Source organism: Rattus norvegicus, chromosome 4 (genome assembly GCF_036323735.1).
Source record: "Rattus norvegicus strain BN/NHsdMcwi chromosome 4, GRCr8, whole genome shotgun sequence".
Taxonomy (NCBI): Eukaryota; Metazoa; Chordata; class Mammalia; order Rodentia; family Muridae; genus Rattus; species Rattus norvegicus.
In genome coordinates, this window is record NC_086022.1 from 138,308,412 (window position 1) to 138,319,337 (window position 10,926).

The following is a 10,926-nucleotide window of genomic DNA, read 5'->3' on the forward strand; positions in this document are numbered from 1 at the left end:
ACCTGAGACTTAAACTCACACAGAACATAACTGAATCACAAGAGAACCCATACTTTGTTTCTTTAGTAAAAGTAGAATATTAGGTCTTACTCTAAAATTTCCATTTATCAGTCCTTTGGCTGTAAGCTACTCATACCTCTCACCCATCAGTGAGTTTTCAGTTCTGGCTGACTGTCCACTGATGGTCAGATGACTGTTTTATATCATTTAAAGAAAATTAGGCATTCATATTTAGACATGTCTGTGAATTATAATTTACTTTGTTCTCCTTGTGTATAGATCCATAGTTCTATGCCCACCCAAAGGAAAATAAAAATTCATTACTGAATTATTTTTATTTATGGCAATTTTCTTTTGAATAGCTGACTCAGAGCACATATATATTATATATTATATATATAATACAAATGTGTGTGTGTGTGTGTGTGTGTGTGTGTGTGTGTGTGCCTGTGGAGGTGTGAGTTTTAGTAAAATCAGTAAAATTAAATCAGAGTGGAGAAAGTCAAAGAAATTAATTAGGAAAAAATTGATATATATATACATATATATATGTACATGTCATCTATTATCTATCCTCTCTCTCTCTCTCTCTCTCTCTCTCTCTCTCTCATAGTATATGTCGCCATTATAGCCATGTTCATCATCCCAGATGAAAAGTGGTTCATTAAAGAAGAATCAACTACTCAGTTCTTCAGGTCAAAGTATTGTTTATGCTGTTTGTAGTTGAATTGTGTGGTTAATTTTCTCGATCATTAACTGATATGTTCTGCAAATATCTGGTTATCATTGTATTGCTTTCTGCTGAGCAGATGAGATGGTCATTAGCATTACTGAACATGTTTTCACCTCTGTGTAATTTATTTTTGTCAAAGGGAAGATCAATTACATTTTGAAAATACCATTCACATTGTTAGAAACCGTCCAATCAATTCTAGCAGGGAAGATGTAGATTCATTATTTTATAATCTAGGTAGCAGCTCAGGTAATGATAAATGCTTTACTTGGAATGAAAACATGCATTTACTTTTTCCTAACCTACAAATTACTTGAACAACTCAATATTTTAGCTCGCCTCTAACATTAAAGAAGAGACTGATTTAAGGGGAATCTGTAAATTTATTCCTCTTGACTTTAAATGTGCTTTTATTACATGCATTCCAAAGAAAAATTATTATACAATCTAAAAATATATGCTGTAATCACAAAATAATGTGCTGAATGCATTTGTAACTGCAGTTTTGTAGAGTGTGAAACCTATAATTGCTCAATGTTTTTTACTCAAATTCCTTGCAAAAGCCACAGAGGTGCAAGAGTGTCAAGGGTGCTTACTCTATCTAGATATGAAGATAGATGGGGAGGAAGAATGAATGAAGGCAGTGCTCATATTTCTCATTCCTAAACCCTGAATACTGAATAAAAGGTAGATTTTGGTTAGTGCTGGCATTATGGCTGCGGTCAATAGTGCCTCCTGCCAAATTCTAACCATCTGAATTGATCCCAAGAATCCCCATGCTCAGAGAGAACTGAACAAGTTGTTTTCTGAAAACCACTTGTATAACATAGCACGTATATGTGAAATAAATAAACATGTGGAAATAAAGGTATATTGAGTTGGCAAGAGGAAGAGATAATATATAGAAAAAGATATAGAATACATTGAATTCCAGATTTCCTCCTATTTAAAATGTACTTTCCATCAGTAAGACTCAAAAATGAAAGATTTTATGGTTGGAACTGTTTTTAGAAAATGATGTGCAGAAAGTGGAGAACTAGTTGATACTTAATACATTTTCTGACTGAATGAATTTTATAATATTTTATATTGTAATGTATTATGTGATCAGGGAATGGTGTCTTCTACTTTCTATACTAACAAACAACTCTGTGAAGTTACCTGGTGCTTTCATGTTCTGGTATTTATGTGTTTAATTAATAAGAGTTAGGAAACCATATTTGTGGGAGGACAGCATATGAAAAGTATCTGGTAGCAATCAATGGCCTCACTTGATTAGTGCCTGTTGACATTCCCATAGATCTTTCATAAATAAACCATTGGAGTATACAGAGCTTCTAATTTTTTTCCTGTTATTTCAACCAGTACAAAGAAGGCATATGGATTCTCATATATGCTTGGGGATGGTGGTATTATAGGTATTTAGAACTTAGGGTACAGACATGAGACAAAAATAATGAAAGGACTGGATTTTACTTAGCCTGGCATTCACCAACTAGTGGATGTCACAGTCTTTATGCTCTTCATTGTATGGATGAAATAGTAAAAGCTATAGGAAGCCGGTGTTGTGATTGAGATGGAGACATGGAAATGGAAGAGAAAGAGAGACTGTGATTGCAAGATGGCTTGTTGAGAAGGAAAAGTCAGTCATGAGTGAAGAGTCAATGAGGTAAAAGGAAAGATATGATCCCTAAAGCATCGAGCACAAAGTCTATGCTTTGATCTGATTCTATTACTTATAATTACCTGAATGTGAGATTGATATAGAAATCAAATATATCCATTTATTTCATTTGGCCTTGAAATCATCGGTCCAAATACTTCGAACTTGTGGATATGTCTAAGAACTATATTAAAGTACTTGAGGATCTCTCTAATTTCTGGCAAAATTGTAGAGAAGGAAGTTATTTTATGATAAAACTTTACAAACGAAAGTGCAATGATACAAAAAGGCTGAGTAATTGATCAACCATGACTATTGTCTGAAAATTGGGAAAAATAAAACAAAAGCCTGCTAGTGTTCATTAAGCTTATCCTCTTAAATATAAATGATCCTGAGGGAAGAGGAGGAGTCAGTGTGGCATAGTTTTCTACCCCTTCATATGGAATTTGGAGCACATGAGAAAGATGAGGCAGTGCCTCAGTGATGTATGGCTCTGCAAGCCTCTCCCAGCAGCCATCGTCATCAGATTGAAAAGAGCCACATTGACTTTATGCTTGCAGATTCCCAAGACATCCAGTGAGATGGACATGAACCATTTTCATTCTGAAACTAGACACGTTCCACTATTACCGTGTTTTCACATCACGTCATGATGGCATTTATGTCATCCTCTCAGAGATCTAATATTAGAAGGAAAAGAAATCCCTACTAACTGGGGAAGGGATGTAATTCAGTTATTATAATGATGCCTGCCTAGGATACAGGAAACTCTGGTTGGATGTCTCGCATCTCATAAAGCAGTCATGGCAGTGCACACCTATTATCCTAGTACTGAGGAGGTGGAAGATGCAAGAAGGGTCACTAAGAGCTCATCCTCTACTATGTAGGATTTGAAGCCAGTCTGGACTACATGGGAACCTGCCTGGAAAAAAGGAAGCAATAACAAGAATCTTACAAAATAAATATAGCTTAAAGCCACATTGAGACATTTCAGAGTACCCACATTTGAGCTGCAAATTTTAATCATCTGTGTCATTCAGCTCTGCCACAAAAGCATCCAGTTCTTAACTACTTTAAGAAACACTCTGGTGACCACTGAACGTGAACATGTTATTTGCTTGAAAGAGTTCTCCCTCTCAAGGGTGTTACCCCGGGCACACACAGGCAATAAAATAGATTGAAATCGAGACACTGGAAGTTAAGAAGTTCTACTCAGTTACTAATAGGCTGCTTTGCCATAGTAAATGTAGAGTCAAAGAATGATTCGTAGGACTGTAGGCTACTGACTGTGTCAAAACTGCGTTCTGCTCCATGTGATTTGAGTCATTTGTAACAAAGATTATTGCATTTGTTGAAGGTTATTTGTAATTAGCTTCACTGATAACATTTGAAAAATAAAACTGCAGAAGAATGATTCAAAATACAATTAAAATGATATAAAATAAATTGATCTTGTTTCTTTCTAACATTTCATACACTCTCATATGAGTATCTTAAGTGTTCAGTGACTGTGACCTGGCATGCTTTCCAAATGTAAGATGTGTTAGGGAGCCAGTAGGGACAGTGGTGGGGGCCACTGCCTGAGCTAGGATCTTACTATGGGTCCAGGCTTGCCTCCTCCTGGCTCTGCCTTCTGCACATTGATCTCACAGTCAGATGCTGCTGCACATGTATCCAAATGCAAACTTAAAAACATCCTTTATTTCTTCAAATGTGTTAAGCTTTTGCATTTGAAATCTTTGATTTTTTTTTCAATTTGATGGCCAAGAATGTATCCCAGGAAAACATTGAGAAGCAAAGCTTCCTCACCAGGCTTTGGGGTTAAGGAATAGCCTTTCTTTAGTCAACCCCTCTTTATTACTGGATAATAGAAGGAAGAAAGGAGACATCAAAGTAGAGTATCTCTGCCGATCAAGTTCCCACGACTTTTTGTTCCTATGTTAAAAGGAGACTTGAAACAGTAACGCTAAACCTAACCTTAAAAGTCTTAAGTCTGACTGTGAGTAAATGTGAGTGAGAAGTAGTTTATGGAGAGGAGTGTGGGAATCATATGATGCAGGCATGGATTTACATGGTTTACACAGGGCCATGGGTTATTTGCTTCTGTAGGTGCTGTAGTCCACAGTTGTTAGATTCCTTCCCTTCTCCCTTCTGGTGCTAATAAACCTGATGGAGAGAATATCCTGGGAGCCTGTGAATACAAGGCTTTGTGCTGGACAGACTGAGTCTAAGTTTTATCTTGAGGAAGTGAAAGAACTATGTCAGCACATTCATCTCATGCTAGTGTGAAACAGCGTGCTTCTCAGTAGTTCAATGTGCTCTGTGTACTCTTGAATTTTCCCTCAAAATTAGAGGCCAACGCAAAAAGAAGGCATGTAGTTCTTCCCAGCGAATGCGAAGATTAGACCGTGTGCAGGAGAGAAGGTTGAGTTTATCCAGTCTGTTTTCATGCTGAGCACTGCGCACCCTGCTCCAGAGCCCTTGAGCACTCTACAGACGGCACTGCTGAACTGGATCCGATAATAGATGCTGGCCCATGGGTATGTATTTACTTTCTTGTGGATGGCATTTTGCTCTCTTAACAAAGTATTTCCATAGGAGGATATCCCAGCCTTTACACAAATGTAAAGGGCAGGAATAGGGGTGTTTTTATAATAAGCATAATGTTGTTGAATGGGACGGCATCTGGCTGGAGCTAGGGAAAAGAGACCAGAAGATATAAAAGAGGATTAAAATGTAAGAGGCATGCAAAATTTTACATCGGTGTTTGACTCTGAGTACACATTTAAGGAATGTTGAGTAGCCAAGGCAGGTTTCTGGGTAGAATGTTATGAAAACTGGTCAGAATGTCATGAGCTGCTTTTTCTTTTTTCTGCAGTATACCTATGATATCATAGGATAAAGTGGTTAAGGTTTCACCATAATTGTTCATAAAAATAATGCAGTTTGTTCTTCCTATATTTCACCCAAAAGAAGGAATACATTTTTATAACTTGAATACTGTCTAAAGATTTACAAACTTCCCCAAAAATTTATCTGCAGAAAAATTCTGCAGGCCCAAAGCAAATTCTTATAGGCCCAAAGATATTTGTTGCATTCATGTGCCTGAGTGAAACCTGTACATACAGTCATATCACACATGTACACATGCATTCTGTAAATTTTGCTAGGATAAAATACTTATGACCTTGATCTGTTTCTCAAAATTTTTTAAATGTCCGATTCAATCCAAATTGGGGCAAGTAATTTGAGGTGGCCTTGAAACTTCCTCCTTATCTCCATTTCTAGTTGTGTCACTGGAAATACAGAGTATTTTATCATCACTGTTGATGACACATTTGTAAGTTTATTCTTGCACCACTCACGATGATCTTGTTGATCTATAATTTAAGTGGGCTTTCTTTGGTCTTTTTTTTTCCTTCGACACTTCCTTGTGCAATTTTAACTTTTATTTCCAATAGTGATAAAACATGTAGAGGTTTATAAATAGTATTCTGCAAGCTTTTTCTAAGTGAGCACTATTGAAAAGTCTGTGTTTCTAATAAAGGTAATGAAATAGGATATGTTGGATATGAATAAGAACTATAACATTAGCAGCAAACGATTGAACTGAGAACAGGGACCCCACTGGAGGAATTAGAGAAAGGATCGAAGGAGCTGAAGGGGCTTGCAACCCCATAAGAACAACAATACCAACCAAACAGAGCTCCCAGAGTCTAAACCACCACCCAAAGACTATACATGGACAGACCCATGGCTCCAACTGCATATGTAGCAGAGGATGGCCTTGAGAGGCAACAATGGGAGGAGAAGTCCTCTGTCCTGCCAAGGCTGGACCCACCCCCACTGTAGGGGAATGTTGGGGGGGTGGAAGGGGGTTCATGGAGAGGGGCACATCCTTATAGAAGAAGGGGAGGGGAATGGGATAGGGGGCTTATGTCTGGAGAACTGGAAAAGGGAATAACATTTGAAATATAAATAAAAAATATCCAATAAAAAATAGCAAAAAAGAACTATAGCATTATTTTGCTTAAAATTAGAAAGTTATTATGGAGAAAATAAAAACTACAGACTATTTTAGTTTTTCTTTCCTCCTTCCAAATATTCCTGTGCATTGTGAGGCCGTTTTAAGTGTTTTTATTTTTTCCCTTAAGTTGTTTGTATTTCTGGTGTATCTACATGATAAGTGCAATGTGTATGAATTGCTGTGTTACCAAAAGGCAAATTTTGGTATGCATCACAAAAAATACTGTTTGATTTATTATACCAAACATTCAGGGCTATGACTTGTAAAATGAAAGAATGGACAGAGTGTTTGAAATCCCAGGATGTAACAGAATTGTGTTATGAAAGTTATGGGTTAAGGAAAATTAAGCTTGTCAAGCCATTTCATGAAAGAATGCACAAAGGGAGAATTGGATGGGAGGCCACTTAGAAGATGTTAACATTACCTGCGGGGTCTAGCAAAGCAGACCTAATGAACATATTTATTCTTCTAAGACTATTTCACAAGAAGTATTGAGGAGGTCAGGTGACTCCTGGGCAGACTTACCTTGGGTTTTCACAGCACATTAAACTACAGCAGTGATAATGAATGGTAACAAATCCAGGCATAAATCTAACACGTGGGAAGTTTACATCTGGTGCGAAGAGTGACTTCCTATAAATAAGGACTTGCTGCCCTTGAACACTTTTAGGGTATGCTTGAGTCTGGTGTTAAAACTAGCAAAATTCATTGCCCGTTTCCCTTCGTGAGTGGAAAAATTTACAGTATCTCTCTTGGGCCTCTTGAGCTATGTGGAGACACACAAATCTCAGGGTTAGTGAGAGTTACACACGGACTTTATTAGTCTTACGGGAACCAGAGTCAGCTGCATGGCCTGGGCGATTTGCTCATTTTAGAAAAGTACATGGACTTTTGTATTTAGAATACTCTATATTACCTTAATTGTGACTCTCTTAACATACTTATAGCTTGATATAGAGGCATTTCTTTGCAGGTTTTATTACCTTAGCTGTGTTGCTTGGATTTGAAGGATGCAGTAATTAGAGCAAGTTGATGACCTTCCTCAGGGTCAACTTGAGAAACCAGCAGCAGCTTATGAAATACGTGGATTCCTCTATGGCAGTGACTGTCTCGATTACTTAGTTGCAGTAATGGTAAGTAATATAATTATTCACTTAAAAATAAAGAAATGTTTTCCAGAGGATTTTATACACCAATGTATTCAATTATAGCTACTCACATTGGTTACTTCATTACTGCAGGCAAGATGCCAGGAAGAAGCCAATAGATGTACAGCCATGAAAGGGCCTGTGGTCTCTTCTGGTCAGTCAGGTCATTTAAAAATTTTCTATGTATTCATCAGAAATGTGTTCATGTGTTCAAATGACATTGTCATTACTTGAGACAATCAACACAAGAATTATTCAGATATCTATCAGCAATAAAATGTTAAACTTTGCCAGAGTTGATTGTTTTTATTATAGTTATGATAGAGAGAAAATGGCAAGCATGTGACTGAACACAAAAAAGCCACTGTATTCGTTATTTCTTGTTCCTGTAAGAATAATACCAGACAAATGCATTTTTAAGGAAGAAAACATTTCTTTTGGCTCTCTTAGTTTGAAGGTTCATTTGTCATTTTAGGGAAGTCATAGAGACGGGATCGTCACTTGTCATGTCTCACCCTTAGTCAGGTAGCAGACAGATAAATTAATTCTGATGCTCAGTTCGTTTTCTCCTTTTAATCTAGTCCTGAGTCCTAGCTCAGAGGATGGAGCCATGCACATTTGTGCATGGATCTTCCCACATCAATTAACCTAGTCTTGCAACTCCTTCACAGATGTGCCAAGTGGCTGCTCTCCTAGGTGATTTTAGCATCTATCAAGTGCCAATCAATACCCAACATCATCTCATTAGGAGAAGAACACAGACACAGGAGTATAGACTGTATGATTTAATTTATGGCAAGTGAGACTACATGCCTGCCGTTGGAAGTCAAGAAAAATTAATAGGTGTAGGACTTCGGAGGGCTACTATGGAATCCTGTCATACTCTGTGTTTGGTTTATGAAACCTCATCATATATATAGGAAATCCTCACACACACACACACACACACACACACACATGCACACACACACACACGCACAAATTACTTTATTTATTTTTTTTGTATTTGCAACTGAGTTGAAAAACCAATTCATTTTACTGGGACTATATATAGCTCTATTGTAGAGTACTTGCCTGGTATGTTCGAGGCTCTTTATTAAATCTCTGGTACTGGAGGTATACAAACACATTATATTTTAGTTGAGCATATACAGATTGTGCAAATTAAATTGTTAAAAAAGGATTTTTTCCAGTACATGTAACAGACTTGAAACAATGTGAAGACGTGAAGACATGACACAAGTTTCAAATAAGGATATTCATGAGAAACCAGCACAGAGGTGCAAGTTTATTTTGTGTAACAAATTTAGAAGACTTCTGAGAATTTGGAGAAAAAAATGGATAATTACAAAGAAGAAAATACTCTGCTAATTTGGACTGAACAAAGAAGTTTCAAACTGCTACATACGAAGTCTCCTTGGTTTTTGTTAGGTGATGAGAACTTTTGGAAAATTTTTTGGGGTGGAAAATTTTTGAAGTTGATTCTGGCATCATGGAAATTTGGTACCCAATAGAAGTTCAATAAATGTTTGTTAAATGAATAACAATGTGATGCCATAAACCAGATTTTGGACTCCACCAAAACAATAGTTGTCATGAATGGATTTGTTTTTCCGGAGTTGATCTCTTTTATTGCTGTTTAAATATAATGTCCTTTGAATAAGGGTCATATGATGCACTCGTATCATTAGGTGATCGCTTATATGCCACACATGATTGAAAATGTCTTGCTAGTAATCATTTGTCAACTTGACACAAATTAAAGTTCCTATGAGCATTTCTCTAAAGCATTTTCTTGATTACTGATTGGTTTCTGAATAAGCCCACTGTGAGCGAGGCCACCTTGCGTTGTTCAAGAAAGCAACTGAAGAAGCCATGAAAAACAAGACAGTAAGCAGTATTCCAGGATTTCTGTTTCAAATCTCTGCCTTGAATTCCTGCCCTGGGTTCCCTCAATGACTGGCCATAACCTGTAAACAAAATACAGCCTTCACTCTGCCCAGGCTGCTTTCAGTGGCTCTATCTCAGCAACAGAAAGCAGACTAAGATGTTGTTAAGAGGACAACTTCTGGGAACTGGTTCTTTCATGACACCATGGGTTCTAGGAAAAAATTCGGGTCATTGAGATTGTGCAGGACACATGTTTACCTGCTGAGCCATTTCAATGGTCCTAGATTAGAGGGTTAAAATTTAACTTTGGAAATCAGATTAGAATACCAGAGTGAACTAGATTGTGTAGCGCTTTTAATAATCCCCTGAAAATAGATTCTGTAGTGAAAGACAGACTGCCCTCAGGGCACCATTCTTGATTTTTTTTAATGTTGAATTGATTTGGTATAGTGCCCTTTGTGTGGTTTGGTTAGGTATTATTGATATCTAGTTCCTTAGTATTTCACGTCCTGAAAGTGACTAATCGCAGCCATTTGGAGAAATGATATTTGGTGCTGAGTGTTTTGTTTTATTTTGCTTTTGTATGCCTAGACCGGGATTGCAGTGGGTTCTCAAAGAAGGAGGGTTTGTTTCTGTTGAGTTAACACCTTTTCATGTTTATTTCTCGCACCTCTGAGAACAACTATGACCACTGCTGAGAAAAGGGCGGGGTGGGCAGGGAGGAGACAGCACAGCCTCTGTAATAGACCAAGAATGTGGAGCAGGTGGAACCTGGAAAAAGTTCACCAGCAAACTGTATGGATCGTCTCATTCTTACAACCGAGTGTTTGCAGAATTGAATCTACTAGGTAATTATCTTCATTTTCTCTTTGTAGCCCCAACACATTGTAATTGTGAGAGAATGAAGACAGAAAGCCCAGCCAATTCATTATGTAGTAGTAAACGCTTTAATTCCTACTTGTATTTTAATTTTTCAGGCTCCCCTTCAGCCTTCTCTTGCTCACCTGAAAATCACTTTGCACATTCTTGCTGATACTGTGTTAAATATTTTAATATTGCATGCCACATGTCTCCTGAAAGTGTGGTGGGAGAGTTTGGGAGCATAAACCATTTTAATGGATTTTAGTAGGTATTAATCATCTATTTATTGAGTCAACACATTGAGAAAAATAGAAAATCTATCATTAATGACAAGCTCTGATATAGGAAAGCCCTCAAAGGTTTTGGGTTTTGTTTTATACTATCCCCTCTATGTCGAGGTTTCCTACATTAGTGAGGAAGTAATTACCTGTGGGTCATGCCTCAGATATGGTTCACTGTAAATACAATTGCAATTTGAATATTGAGTTGGAAAACAATGAGATATAAGATAAATTTTCGCAAAAAAAAAATACCATAATTTGGAGCTGGGAATGGTTCAGATTTAACAGGTACTACCCTTGTAGAGGTTCAATTTTAATTCCAA

At 37.2% G+C, this 10,926-nt stretch overlaps 1 long non-coding RNA gene across 3 annotated transcripts in view; it reads left to right on the forward strand.

Moving 5' to 3' along the window:
- The window catches only part of LOC102549329 (uncharacterized), a 145,088-nt gene extending 135,730 nt beyond the window's left edge, over positions 1 to 9,358 (forward strand). For 2 of the 3 annotated variants that reach the window (XR_010066248.1, XR_001837661.3), the window contains exons 3-5: positions 4,749 to 4,936; positions 7,397 to 7,556; positions 8,765 to 9,358. This is a non-coding gene — a long non-coding RNA (uncharacterized LOC102549329). The remainder of the gene's footprint in view (positions 1 to 4,748; positions 4,937 to 7,396; positions 7,557 to 8,764) is intronic. The other variant, XR_353537.5, reaches the window with a different exon arrangement.
- The last annotated feature ends 1,568 nt before the right edge of the window (positions 9,359 to 10,926 follow it).